Below are 14,959 nucleotides of genomic sequence, written 5' to 3' on the forward strand. Positions count from 1 at the left end.
TCTGAATTATGCCTTTCCCCCTTTCATATTGATTCCCCGGGTGTGCACGCAGATAATGCGTCAGACGGCAGAAGTGATCCTAGTGACTGCCCTGCAAAGTCGCAGCCTTGGTTCCCGAGCCTATTGGAGGCGAGCTGCGACTTCCCCAGGAGAATTCCGGAGTCCCCGACGATGCTCCAGGGCCCTCATGGAGAGACGCACCCGATGGTAATATCGGGGCAGTTGTCCCTGATGGCCTGGAGACTTTACGGCAACGTTGGCAAATGCCTGGCTTTTCGGAACAAGCTTCAGCCTTTATCAACAAGGCTTGGGCTCCCTCAACCAGGAAGAGATATACTTTAGCTTGGAAGGGCTGGGTTCGTTGGTGCGTGGAACAGCACGCGGATTCCGTGGGGGCAGACTTACCCTACGTTGTGAATTTTCTTCCCGAAGGCTTCTGAGGTTTTGGCATATCGTTCCATTAATAATTTCCGCTCCGCCATGTCGGCGGGTCATTCCCAGGTTGAGGGCAAACCAATAGGAATGCATCCATTAATATGTAAACTGTTGAAGAGTATTAGAGTGGCGAATCCGTCCAAACCCAAGTATACTTCCTTATGGGACGTCTCTCTAGTTCTTTCCTTATTTAAGAAATGGCCACAAAATGACATGTTAACCAGGAAACAACTTTCATCCAAGTTAGCCACGCTCTTATGTCTCGCAGCATGTAGACGGTCATCTGAAGTTAAGGCTTTGGACATTACAGGTAGAGTATTTATTCCTGAAGGAGTTTCTTTTAACATTACTTCTAGAATGAAGACAATGTCTCGGAGTGTGGATTATCATGCTTTTCCTAGTAATGCTAAACTCTGTGTGGTTCAATGTCTTAAGGCCTATGAGGAATGTACCAGGTCCATTCGGCCTGCTGGTGTGGCGCAATTATTAATTGCCTTGCAGAAACCTTACAACCCTGTTACTGCGGCTACGATAGCCAAATGGTTGAAATATGTTATGCAGGAGGCGTGTATGGATACCCAGGTGTTTGAGGCGCATTCTGTTCGTGGCGCCATGGCTCTAAGTGTTTTACGTTAGGCTCTACTGTTCAAGACATTATGCATTCTGCTGATTGGTCTTCCGAATCTACCTTTAAGCAGTTTTATAATAAACCGGTGGGTGACATTTCCTCTGTGGTGTTTCATCAGCGTTAAACTAGCATAATACGAAGCCTCCGGTCCTGTAATAGAATAAAAAAAATTAGCTCGCTATCGCGCCAAGAATTTTCAATTCTATTAAGGACACGGAGGCGAGGATTATCCCACCCGGTTATATTACAGTATTGTAATGTTTTACCCACCTGTTGTTGATACTCTGTTTATGCAGAAATTACGGGTTTCCTGTCTCTCATTCTTCCAGGTTCATAGAAGATGGATTAAATATGCTTCCTGTTAAGAAGACGTTACTTACAGTTGGATTGTTCTTCCACGTTGGAGGATGTTATTATTGGACTTAAGTTATGTTTGATGGAATTTATCGTTAGAAGCAAAGAAAGAGGAGGATATCCGGTCATGCTGGCTCTTATGGGGTCTGACAGGATGTGATGTTTTTCATGTGCATCAGGGGAAATGTAGTTATTTACATAAGCAAAGCTTTTCATTGGCTGCTGTGAGCGGCAATAACTGAAAGAGAAAGCATAATCCTCGCCTCCATGTCTTTAATAGAACTGAAAATTCTTGGCGCGATAGCTAGCTAATTTTTTATTCCCTTTTATGTTAAGGTCAACTGACAAATTTATCAGAATATCACGATTCCCATGACATTAAAACTTGATTTAGCCCACATTTAAATCCCAGGATACTTCGACACATCTTGATATTCGAAAGTCTCTCAAGATAGGGAAAGGTCTCACCATTCATCCATGAGCTTAGCAAGTGGGAGACAGATTGCTTCTTCCTCAAGTAAACGAGATACTCCTCCCTTGAAACCTGCCTTGTCATTCTTTTCAACTCAACCATATTCACTCCTATCGGGTGGGTATACTCTCTGCGGCATTTATTTTTAATTCCCTAATGCAATTTTGGATTCTCCCTTTAACTTCATGGGCCCAAGAAAGCTGGATTTGCAATATCTTTACATAACTGGGAGATTGAGAGAATTCGCTCTATCTATACGTGCCCAAAATTGTTATCTCGGCATGTATTCAATGCATCCACCCCGACAGGCCGGTTTACGCTCCGACTACCTGCACCATAGAAGATGATGGGAGAGAGAGTAATCTTTTTAGACAGCTTCTTTCTTCAAGGTCCCAACACTATTACCCCCTATGTCAACCACCTCAACGCCATACTAGAACGGAGGTCTTAACATAGCTTGATAAGCAATCAGCACTGGTCGCTGGGAGAGCCTCCCATAACAGTTGGCCTCCCATCTTGTGCCGAATCGAGGTGCTCCTTCCATCCTAAGCTGTGAAAAAAACACATACCTAGATATTTGTATTTATTAACTCTCTATTTTGACTTTATTATCCAACTCCTGCTTTTCCTATGTTTCTCTATGTGAAACACACTCATCTTTTCCATATTTGTTTTTTACTTTTTTTTCTTCTTGCAGTCATCTTCAAATATATCTAGTTTTGTTTGAAGCCGATTCCGGTAAAATTAAGAATTGCCAAGACATCCGCGTACAAAAGACAACTAATGCATATATCATTCATTTTTTGAGCTGAATGCGTTGGGCTGACTGAGGACCTTTGTGAGATCGGCCAAGAACAGAGAACAACGTTGGTTCCAATACACACCCTCGTCTTATGTTAATTCTCTTAGAAAGAGATCCTCTACTCTCAAATTAAACTTGGGCACAGTTATCCCTGTGAAGTTCCTGCAAAATTAACAGCAAGTCTCTAGTGATCCCATATTCCTATAACGCTTCCCACAACAATTCTCGATAAACCGAATCGAATGCAGAGCTGAAGTCAGAAGTCAACAAGACAATAAAGTACTCCGCACTGATCTATGGATTTCTAGCAATAGCACACAAGTTGACACAGTGGTCAATATTTGAGTGGTTCTCCTTAAAGCCACCCAGTTCCTGAGAAATAATAGAATTCACATCTGTCCACTCCTTTAATATCCGCAAAAGGAATTTTGAGAACTTGCCACTTACATCCAACAGGCTGATTTGCCGGTGGTTCCCTGGGAGGGCATGATCCCCTTATAAGTTTACAATAAACTGTCCACAAAGTAGTGAATTAAGAATGTAAAAAAAATTAAGTCCGTTTTCGGATTTGGAGTGCCTGGATTTCCTAGCAGGGTGTGTTTCTGTACAGCCGATGCATAGGAGAGCACTGCAACCAGTTGCACCCCTCTTCCTGCAAAAGCCTTAAACTGGGAGTCAGAAACGCAGGTGCAGCCGCCTCCTGATTCGGCAACGGGAAGTCTTTCGAAGACAGTCACGCCTGCTGCATCTCCGACAACATCCTCGCAGCCCTCTCTCTCCGAGACTGCACTGGCTGGACGGGGACGCATCCTGCTAATTACATCGTACTTGTTCTGGGAAAGTAGGGCAGATTCTCGGCGAGATCCCTTTCTCTTTAAGAACAACTGTGCAGACAGGCTGCGCGTTTCCAAACACGCATCAGTCATAAAATACACGTAAAAAGTTGCAGCGGCACATTGTCCTGAGGGATGGGTTAGTCGCAGTGCTCTTCTAGGGATGAGCATGCACTACAGGGTGGGTGGGGCCTGCCGACTTGTCGGGCATCGGGTCTAATGTTGCCAGCAGACTTCAGCAATGCAACCTGTAGAGGAAAATCACACGGGATCTCTCTTAATTCCACTGCTCCCGTACCTCTTACCTCTAAGGTGGGTATGGCTACCGGGCGGTGCGAGAGGTCTCTAGCCAGAAGCTGGTTGTGCTGGGAGAGGCCCTGCGACTCCCGTCGGCAACAGATGCTCCCGGCTCAAACTCAAGACAGGGAAAGAGGTGGAAATCTCCCAGGAAATGGCGCCCGTCCACCTCCTCCTATACCGCAAATTAATTCCTATTACCCTCCTCCTCCTTTACCCCGGGCCAACACCGCCCCTTCCTCCTCCTCTCTGCCTGCCCCTTAAAGGGAACGCACGCACGTCTTCAGTGCCTGAGTCAGAACAAACTGTTCGTCCCCCTCAGGGGCTCCGCCCACTTCTAGAAGAATTGGTTCTGCGCCTCTGACAGCTCTGTGTTAAACCCGCCCAGTCACCAGGAGCAGAGTGGGCATCGACACAGATGAGCAGCACTTCTCGAAGTGGCGGTGCACCTCAGCGTCTGGCGATAAGAGTAACCCGTGTCGAGGAGGTATTCCTACATTCTTTGTCTTGCAGTAGAGTTTAACTCTCCTTAAATTCTCTGACTGGAGTTAGAACAGTAAATTCGTATCCTCTTAAACTGATTTACGCTTTACCCAAATATTCTGAACGTGAGTTAGAGTGGTAAATTAGCCGAACTAGCGTTAGCAGCGAGACTGCTTCATCGAGGCACTAGATTATGACAGCAAAACATGAAAGGCCAAGGCTGGTGAATGCCGCGTAGTGAATGACAGTTCCCAATGAATGACAATATACCATGACAGTAAGGAGTCTCTCGGGTTCTGCTCTAGCACCTCAGGAGAAATTGTTGCAAGTTAGAGGAAGGCCTTGTAGAGAAACTCCTGAGGGGACAGATGAGAAGTTGAAATAATGCGGGTTGAGAGTTCGGTTCCTGCTGGGGAAGTTCATGCATGGTTCTACCAGAAACTCATCGTGAAAGATTACACATTCACCAAGGTTACACATTCACCTCAGACCTCCGTGTTGTGAAAAAGGCCACTTTATTATGACAGTCTGCAGTAATTCAACTTCAGTTTCATCCTTTATATATACAAAAAAAACAACCGTCTTTAATACATAGTAAACGACCTAGCCAATCCCCCAACCCCATTAAAGTTCCCTCCCAATATACCCCAGAACTCTGCCACGCCCTATTCCTTCTCTGTTTAGTATCAGACACGCCCATTCTTGCTACTGCAGCGTTACCCAAGCATGCCCTTAAACTCTTCCATCTCTCAAGTTGATATTGCAAAACTTGAAGGGGTATTAGATCCCGTTATTATGCCCTCCTGCGTACTAATGAGGATGATTCTGAGGGCATTTGTCCTTGGTAATGGGAAACCCCTTCCCCATTCGTTCAATAGCAGAAAAGTGTACCGGGACAAGTAAGAATATTCATAATAATGAGGAATAATCTTTATAATGAATCCAGTATTTATTTTGCACAAGATGTGAACAGAGACTCTTTAACTCTCAGAGTCATTCAGAAAGGAATGAAACCACAAAGATTTTTTGAGGCACAGCCAACTCATGTTTCGTCCCCTAACGGCCCGTAAGCCTGGGGCTTCCTCAGGGCTGTAATATTAGTCATACCAGATCACAAAGAAAATATATATCCAAAACATAACAAGCATGTAGTACAGAAAAATCAAGACCAGTGTGTACAGACCGTTTTTCAAATTAAAATGAAAAGATTGTGAGTAAAAGCAGATGATATTACATATGATACCCGTCATCAAAGCAATATGAGAAAAATGGAGAAAATATCAAAATATATGCGAAGAGAAAGGGAAGACAATATCCAAAAGGTACATTGTTAAAATTACACAAGTTTTTTCAGAACACAAAAAGAAGTGACAATGTGGAAAATTACATATGTTGTCAAAATCCATATCATAGTAAGATCATGATGACATTTTAACCAACATTCCAACATAACAGTCATTCCCAATGGCAAAAAGGCACCCAAACCAGGATAGTCGTGGATAAAATATTGAAAGGTAAAAGTAACCATTGTTGGAGCAAGGTTTTGCATTAAAAAAACTTGCTCGTATGCAATCCTCTCAAATAACCTATAACATTGTAACCAACCTGTTCGTGAATACTAATTTTGCACCAACATTCTACATATTGTATCTAGGGGACGCTTTCCTATGTGCCTTACTAATGAATAACCCGAGTGTCCTAAAATGACCGCCAAAAACGCAGTAACTCTTCTGCGCATGCGTCTACTACATCTACGTAGTACGACGCCTTCTGTCGCTTGGGGGAAAATCTTTGCAGCTATGGCTGTTTTAAAGTAACGCATTAACGCACATGTTGAGCTAAAACTAACTTTTGCAAGATTTACTAAACCATTAATGCGAAAGATTTATTAAGTAAATGGGGTTAGAGTAGAAGTAAGTGGTATACAGTGAATTCATTTAATATTGTATTCTAATATGTTCTTCTCTGACTTTATTAATAGTTCATATTTGGGCCTTGGAGGGTGACGCGTCTCTGTTTCCTTGTGGTTTCTACGCATGCGCAACGTCTGCTGGTCCTGAACAAGTGAAGTAATTGACTGGCTGCCAAACCCTAAGCCCAGCAAGGACACAGGAAAACCAACGCTTGACCCTACGAGAGGAAGAGCACACAACATTGTAATATAGACTTATCGATCCACATATGAAATGCTTGTGGGAATAAAGCTTGTGGGTATTAAAATTAAGGGGCGGAGAGCTAGACAATAGACTAAAGAAAAATATTGTACTTAGTATGGTGTGATGTCCTCATCCCACTGCTTGGCCCAATCAAATTGCGGGTGACATGGAATTGAAACATTTGGGGGTGGATCATACATTTGAATTGGTATAACAGAGGTAAGTTCTAGATAGTTAGACACACTTGATGCTGATGTTATGCTGAGATGCTGCCCGATTTTGCTGCAATCCAACTGAAGAATCCAACACTAGGGAAATTTGCAGAACAACCGAGGAGGCACATCTAGGAAGGGGTCCGGACGAGCCCGAGCCGGAGAGAGTAGCACCAGAGAGGGGTGTAACGCTGGCGTTACACTAGAAGAGGTCACCTTCCCTGTCCTGAACCGGTCCTGAATCCTTAACTCTCTGATGTCGGGGTCCTCATACCATACTATAGCCTTATAGCCCGCCGTAGTGGGCTATACCGGCTATTAAAGGCCCGCTGCAGCGTTCGGCTCGGGACTTTAACAAAGCAGGGGGACTTTAAAAGCCGGTATAGCCCTGCTACGAAGGGCTATAAGGCTATTAGAACATTCTACCACTAGAGGGCAGAATGTTCTAAGAAATTAAACAAAGCCTTCAGGGAGCGGGAGGGGATTGAAATCCCCTCAGGTTCCCTGAAGCCTTTGTTCACAGAACATTGGAATGTTGGAGCTCCGGGCTTATACCAGCCATTATATGCCCGGAGCACTCCATTGTTTTCAATGGAGCTTCCAATGTTCTAATAGGTAAATATAACTGTAGGGTAAATGCACCGTACTTGCTCTCTATTCTTTCTCTCCTCAGGTACTGTCATTGCAAGAATTTAATTGATGCAACCGATTATAAGCTAACTGTACTATTTTCCTGAGGAGAATTCTGGTATATCCATGTGTGTTCTGATTTGACTCACAAAATTATTAATTCAGATAAACTTTTAAAACTTCTTCTGAGTCTGTGGTTCTTTAAAATAAAGTTAAATGCATTATTGTATTTTCTCCCTATTCTAATCTACTACTAGATCTTTCGAATTGTTCATTTACTCAGGAGACAGGAATGGTAAGAATACTGGTGTAAAGGTTTCCTAGGGTAAAATAAAATTGATGACCAGTGGATATTTGCCAGCACATTGAATGTATGAATGTATATGGGCCCAAATGAGTGTTGTGTGTATGAATGTGTAGAGCTGGTAAACTCCGCTGCATCAGTTTTACTAGGTAGCAGAGGCATGGTTAATATAGTTAGTTAGGTGAGGATTGTATTTGAAATTCTGAATGATTGATTTATGTTTTAACCAAAACCCGTTATGTATTGATTTACCTTGTCTGGAAATTCCCGGGAATATTGAATAGCGGGTGGTAAATGGAAACCACACTGCAGTGAGGTTATTGGTCTGGATCGAGAAAGTGCTGAAAGTTATGCAGAACTAGAAGCACTAAGTTAGGGAATAATTTCTTGTATGTTTGTGAGAATAATTGGTAGCGAGGAGTTCGCTGGTGAAAGTTTGGTATTCTATCACCTAGAAAGGGTAATACTGAAGGAGTAGCAGGTTCTCTAATGCTTGTGTGAAGAGTAAGCGGAAAGGTTTTACTCGTAGTGTGTGAAGAGTAAGCGGAAGGGTTTTACTCGCAGTGAAAGAAATCTTACTATTCTTTGAATTAGTGGGTCAGACACAATAGCGAATGTTTATACGTTAATAAATGAAAATTGTGTGAATTTAGTGAGAAAATAAGTTTTCGCATTACCTTGTAAAGGAGTGGTCAGTTGAGGGTGCTGCACTGACGTCACTGAGAGCTGCGCTGGGATTGGTTGAAACAGCGGGTGTGTAGTTGATGTGGAAGTGTAAAGGAGGGGTCAGTAGTAAGGAGTAAAACTGACATCACAGAAAAGCCGCGCAACCATTGGCTAAGTGAGCGAACGGCGTAGAAATTGATTGGTCTTCAGAATAGACACTGTGCTTGTATTGGAGAATTTTAGAATTAAAACAAGCGTCTGATTGGTTGACAAAATAGAAATCCCAAGAATAATAATAAATAGTGGAGTTTGTATATACGATCCAACTTTAAGAGGGACTCGACCAGATAGAAGATTTATAGGGTTTGCTTACGAGCAGTACCTTAACAAGCACGCAATGTACGGAAAAAAAGAGAAAAATGACATTTATGCAAAAGGTTAATCATTATTTCAAAAAGGACAAACCCATTAAGAGTAGAGAGGGGATTCTCATTCCTCCTCCAAATACGCCTGCATCATACATGATGGTGGAGAGAGGCTATCATACCTCTGTATGGTTAGAAAATTGGGTAGAATACACAAAAGATGATGGAATATTAGCATTTCCTGAGTACGGAAGCTTTAATGGAAGAACATTGTACAATTTAAGAACACAGATGAATGAGTTAGAACCCAGACCTAGATTGACTCAATAAGAGGCTTTAGAAGAATGGGAAATGGAAGCCTTTGAACGTGATAGGCCACGAAGTAACAGGACCTTAAGCAAATATTATCTGAAATTTCCCCGAGAGACTAGAGACAGTCAAATGAAACAATGGAGACAGGCTATGGTGGCAGAAGGTTTATATCCTGTGTTAACATCAGAAGAGCAGATGGGAGGTAAATGTACAGAGAAGACCAAGCACTTAACCATGATAGATAGCGGAGAAACAGAAGAAGGGTATTTAGAGGACGTATTGATGAAAAGTCCTCCACCTTACAATGAAGGATTTGATAGAATGACCCCTAGCGCCCCAATGGTAAGAACACCTTTGGTTCCACAAATAGTACATGACACAGCCAACAGGGTACTACAAGAAAAGGAAAGGGAAGCAATACATAAGAATAAAGATGAACTGATCCAGAAAATATCTCGGATGAATATACATCCTGATGCCTTGACCATACCAGTGACAATAGGTCCAGTAGTCCCATTGTATGGTGAAAAAACAAATTGTCCTAAAGTTCCTGTAATGCCTACCCCAAATATAGAACCTAGAAAAGAAAAGGTAATAATAGATGATCAAGCAAGTGAATGTGAATCAGTAATATAATTGATGGATTTGCCTATAAGAGAGCCAATGATGGAAACCCCGAAAATAAATTTGCCCAGTTGTTCAAAAGAAGTTAGACTAAAAACATCATAAGGAACTAGAAGTGTCACAATAGTAACCCCAGAAGATATAGAAAGATGGTCTAAGGAAATAGAGAAGCCAAAGTCACAGCCAAAATTATTGGCCATTTTCAAATTGAGAGTAGAATTGGAAGAAATGATTGCTGGAAATGTGGGTCTAGACAGGTTAAACATACAGTGAGGAAGAATTACTGTTTATTTGTAGAAGCATTACACGAAACACAAAGATATTTCATGAAAAGCAGACAAATCTGCCATCGGAAATGGGAATTGACATAGCGAAATCATAAGTGTTACAGAAACCATATAGAGCAGAACTTTCTGATAAAGATTTGGAAAACATGAATGTGTCTGGAAGAAAGTTGCAGATCAGGGAATTGTTATTTCTGTTGCAAAAGTGGGGAGTTCTTGGAAGATGGAAAGTTAGATGGGCAAAGAAAAAAGAAGAAGCACAGGTAAATCGAACAACATCTGAATATGTCATGCGAGAAACAGAAAAAGCTGAAAGGTTGTATCCGATGAGAGAAGTACCCGGACGGGGGTACATACATGTGCCATGGAATAGACAGGATATTTTGTCTTTTAGGAATGATTTCACAAAATTGAGAGAGAAACCGGTGGAATTGTACAGACAGGTTGAGAGGTTTGTGAAAGTTTCAAAGGTTTTATTGAAGGATCTGGATGGTCTGTTTGACATAGTAGTACCTGCAGATTTGTGGACAGAGTTTAAGATTACTGTGGATTGGCCTAGTGAGGAATATCCAAGAGACTCAAAAACAGGAGCCCCGTCAGAGGATGTAATGAAAAAGTATCATCAGGTAATCACCTTTCTAAAGAGTAAAATTCCCCCCGAAAGAAACCGATTGGGTAAAGATAGACAGAACAACCCAAGAAAAGGATGTGTCTGTACATGCTTATTACGAACGTCTTTTACAGGTGTTCAAACAGTATAGTGGGTTTGAAAGTCTAGAAAATAAAGACATGACTCATTTTGTGTATCGATTTGTGTCTGGGCTGAGAGTGGATATATCTCAATTGATTAAGCAGCACATGCTGTGCTGGCAATCAAAGCCCATTGCGAAATTTTAAAATATGCAAAATATTGTGGGGACGAAATTGATAACAAGCGAAAAGCTTTAGAAGAAAAAGTAATATGGGCTCAGGTAAAATTTGCTGAACAGCAAGAGCTCCAATTAAATAAACATTCAGAAAATCAAGGAGGAGCACAAGGTCAAGGTGACAATAATGGGGGAAAGCCATGAGGAAGATTAAACCGGGAAGAGGCAAAGAAAAAATTTCCCTGTCACAGGTGCGGGAAGTTGGGGCATTGGAAGAACGAGTGTAAAGCTATACAAGTTAATAATGCCCCGAATCAAAATTTAAATCCAGAGACGCAGAATGAGGTGTTAATGAGTCATCAGCAACAGGGTATAGATCTGCAGATTCAATTGCCACCTGCCCCTAAGCCAAATTTTGTGAGGCAAGCCAAGTACAGTGTGCACACCGAATTTCCAGACGAAAATTTTTGTAACCTCACAGTTTCTTTTGCAGGACCCACTGATTGATTATGATCAGGAATGACGGTGCCTGAGAGTGCGTGCTTGGTGCATCCCTACAGGTAGATCAGTCAGGTCCATACATAGAAGGTAAAGTGAAAGGAAATTATATCACTTTCTTGTTGGATACTGGTGCTACCAGGTCTACTGTGAGAACAGCTGACATTCCTAACCTGTCCCTCTCGGGAGAGAATATCCAAGTTGTAGGTGTCTCAAACAAACGGATTAGCACTCCAATCACAGAACCTATGGAGGTGCGAATTGGTAATTTTAAAGAAATGCATACGTTCGTGGTCTGTGACTCAAGCCCTGTAAACTTGCTTGGAAGAGACCTGTTGTGCAAAATGAATTACACTATATTTTGCACACCAGATGGTGTTGCAATACAAACCCCAGATGAAGATGGAGTTTACAAGTTTATGTTAGCTAAACAGGGAACAGAAGTAAATGAATTGTATTCGATGATGACACAAAATGAATTACCTGCCGAAGTCAAACTGACTGTAAATGCAGAGATATGGGATTTTACTGGAAAAGAAATAGGATTAATGGCAAATGTAGATCCCGTAAAAGTGACGGTGAAAGAAGGTGCTGTTTATCCGAATACCCGACAATACAAAATGAGTCCAGAAGTAAAGGCAGGTTTTGCAGCAGAAATAGAGCGATTGGTCGAACAAGGTATTCTGAAAGAAATAATGAGTAGGCCTTGTAACTCGCCTATAATTGGCATTAAGAAACCTAACGGAAAATATAGGGTGGTTCAAGATCTTAGGAAAATCAATAAGATTGTTGTACCATGCTGCCCAGTGGTGCCTAATCCAGCTGTGATTCTTTATCAGATACCATGGAAAGCAAGATGGTTCACAGTAATCGATCTGTGTCATGCATTCTTCTCTATTCCATTGCATCCAGATAGCAAGTTTTTATTTTCGTTCAAATTTGAAGAGCATGTTTATGTCTGGAAACGTGTGCCTCAAGGGTACACTGAAAGTCCTTCTATCTTTAATCAGAACCTCAAAAGAAATGATAATACAAGAACTCACAGGGTATGGGGCTAATACGACTGCACCTATCCTCTAATTAGGTTACGGTAATTTATTTGGGTGTCAAGGACCCGAGACGCAATACCCCTACGTCTCCAATGGAACACTCCACAAAAACAATAATAAACAAACAGTGATCCGGCACTCCACTAAGTAATACATATGTTTAAAAAAGACACATTTTCAAAGACAAATCATCAGGTCGTTGTATAACTTCTTTATTCAAAATTCTTCTTTAAAAATGACACGAAGTAGCCAACACGTTTCGTCCATACGGACTTCTTCAGGGCTACAAACAAATATATATAAGCATAATTTTAGATAATGTATACAGAATCTTTATATATACAAAATTAATAATATGTACATTTAAAACACAATTTTATGAAAAGCCTATAAAAACAATGGATTTTGTTTAACTCACAAAGAGTATCCAGTAAATTTCTTATTCATTCATGAGTATTTTGAATTAATATACAGGTGAGCAATTGCATTTTTAGAAAAATTACACAAAAAAGAGGAAAAAAATTAAGTTCCCCTAACACCAATCATTTAAACCATGACCTGCTGATTCAAAAAGGTTCTAAGTTGCATCTTATTTAAGAGATCACAAAGAGGGTCACAGTTCCGGCTAAGTTCTCCTATATTCACTTCATTTTAACTTCAAATAACATTATGATTTTATTACAACAGAGGGATAAATCACAGTTTCAAAGAACATCACCCACTGCTTCGAATAGTATATGTCATCATGAGGTACCCTGGGAGACTTCTTCATTTTGTTTAAAAAAGAGGATATGCTAAAGAAATTCTATAGTCTAAGTCAGTCAGTCAGTTTATTTCGGCTACAAGCCATAAAAGTGCATAAAATAACATAGTGTAATAACAACAGGAAAGATAAAAAAAAGGATAAGACATGATTCTGAGTGTAGATACAATCATCATTCAGCAATTCATAGAATAAAAACAGGATAGTGACAATAAATAGTACCCGTAAAATTGCCTTATACATATAGGGGGGAAGAATCATATTTCAGCAACCTGAAGAGATCTCTGTGGTTCGTGGCCCCTATATTCTTAGCAAGTTGAATTATCCATTTTCTACGGGGAATTTTATATGCCGGGCAGAAGATTATAACATGAACCTCGGTTTCGTCTGTGGCACCACAACCAGGACAAGATTGTCTCGGTAGGCCAGCCCATTTATTTGTTCTCGAAAAGAAGGGAATGGACCCATGCCTAAATTGTAAATATAATTTTTTAGCAATTACCGGGTGAATCAAATCTATTGCAAACTCAAATCTATAGCCGATTTTGACCTCGAGAAAAGCCGAGGTCAAATTTGCAGTATTAGCAGATCGAATGATCTGAGTCAGCTTGTGTTCCTCCAGAATGTTTGCCAATGATCTTTTTGGCAGAGAGGGGCAAGTGTCCTCAGGTGAGAGCCAAAGATCTTCTCTCCCTATATCCCTGAGTAATTTTTTAACATAGGCTAACCAAGGGAAAGCACCTGCCTTTGGTAGCAATAGGATGGACTTCAATTCCTCCTGAAAGGTAGCAAGTTCAGGAGTGCTCCATAATCGTCGCCAATACATTACTGGTCTGGAGGCGACCATGTCCGCAATTGGTTGGATACCCAGGTCCATCCTGAGCGGCTGGATAGGGGTGCTCATCGGAAGTGCAAATAATTGTCTAAAAAGTTGGTTTTCTGACTTAGTTAAAATCAAGGATGGGTTATGACCCCATAATTCAGCGCCGTAGGCTGCCACCCCCCTTGCCTGAGTTTTATAAATCTCTACCAGTGGGCTGATTAGTTTTAGATGGCTATTTTTGTCAGAGTTCCCCCCTACGACTTACCATCAGTCGGGTGGGATGTTCCTGCAGAGGCGATATGAACCACCACCCCGTTCCCCGCCTTGCCCTAGTAGGGTGTAGCTCCGTCTAGGATAAGGGGGCACCCGGGGTGGAGGCCAGATAGATGCACGGTCCGGAAGGCGCTGGACACACGCTGGTACGAGGGTATGCGAGCAGCTGGCCTCCTTAGTCTGTTCCGGTGCTCTCGGAGCAAAAATAATATAAACAAAACCAGCGCTCCCTGCGCAAATTATAATGAAGATGAACAAAAATAATATAAACAAAACCAGCGCTCCCTGCGCAAATTATAATGAGGGAAAAAACCCCCGTTCCATTGCACTCCGTCTGTGTGCTGTAGAAACAAGGTTACTAGAAGCGGTCAGGACCGCCGTTCTTCTGTAGGCGAAGCGCCGTTTGTGAAAGACAGTACCTGAACCGTCGTTGTCGGCTGCCTCGTCCGTCCGTCGGCTGGTACTCGTCTTCTCCGGAGTGGCGTCTCTCCTTTCTGGGCGATGACTAGAATTCAAAGCGATCAGTTGCCGGATTTCCCGGCTTTTGTGCGCGGTCAACCGGAAGTGAGTCTTTTGGCCTTCCGTTGTCGACCCGCAAGAGCTAGACCGCTAACCCTCCTGTGAGTAGCGGGTGGCGGAACCATGACAGCACCCACCACCAAACAGGACCCCCACCCGGCAGCCGGCGGGTCACACCGGGGGTGGCCGGACGAGGACAGCCAGGATGACCCAAGTGAAAGGCCCGAACCAGCTGGGAGGCGTGGCGGACATGCGACAGAGGCTCCCACGACCGTTCCTCCGGACCATAACCCCTCCAGTCCACCAGGTAG

The 14,959-nt window shown here is 42.2% G+C and overlaps 1 protein-coding gene across 2 annotated transcripts in view; it reads right to left on the bottom strand.

The window, feature by feature from the left end:
• The window catches only part of EPB41L5 (erythrocyte membrane protein band 4.1 like 5), an 851,839-nt gene extending 847,839 nt beyond the window's left edge, over positions 1 to 4,000 (bottom strand). The window contains exon 1 of one of the 2 annotated variants that reach the window (XM_085645978.1): positions 3,830 to 4,000. The gene's annotated coding sequence lies outside the window, so the exon portion shown is untranslated. Of the gene's footprint in view, positions 1 to 3,822 lie in introns of both variants that reach the window. The other variant, XM_085645979.1, reaches the window with a different exon arrangement.
• Positions 4,001 to 14,959: the final 10,959 nt, after the last annotated feature.

This window comes from Triturus cristatus, chromosome 3_1 (assembly GCF_964204655.1).
Source record: "Triturus cristatus chromosome 3_1, aTriCri1.1, whole genome shotgun sequence".
Taxonomy (NCBI): domain Eukaryota; kingdom Metazoa; phylum Chordata; class Amphibia; order Caudata; family Salamandridae; genus Triturus; species Triturus cristatus.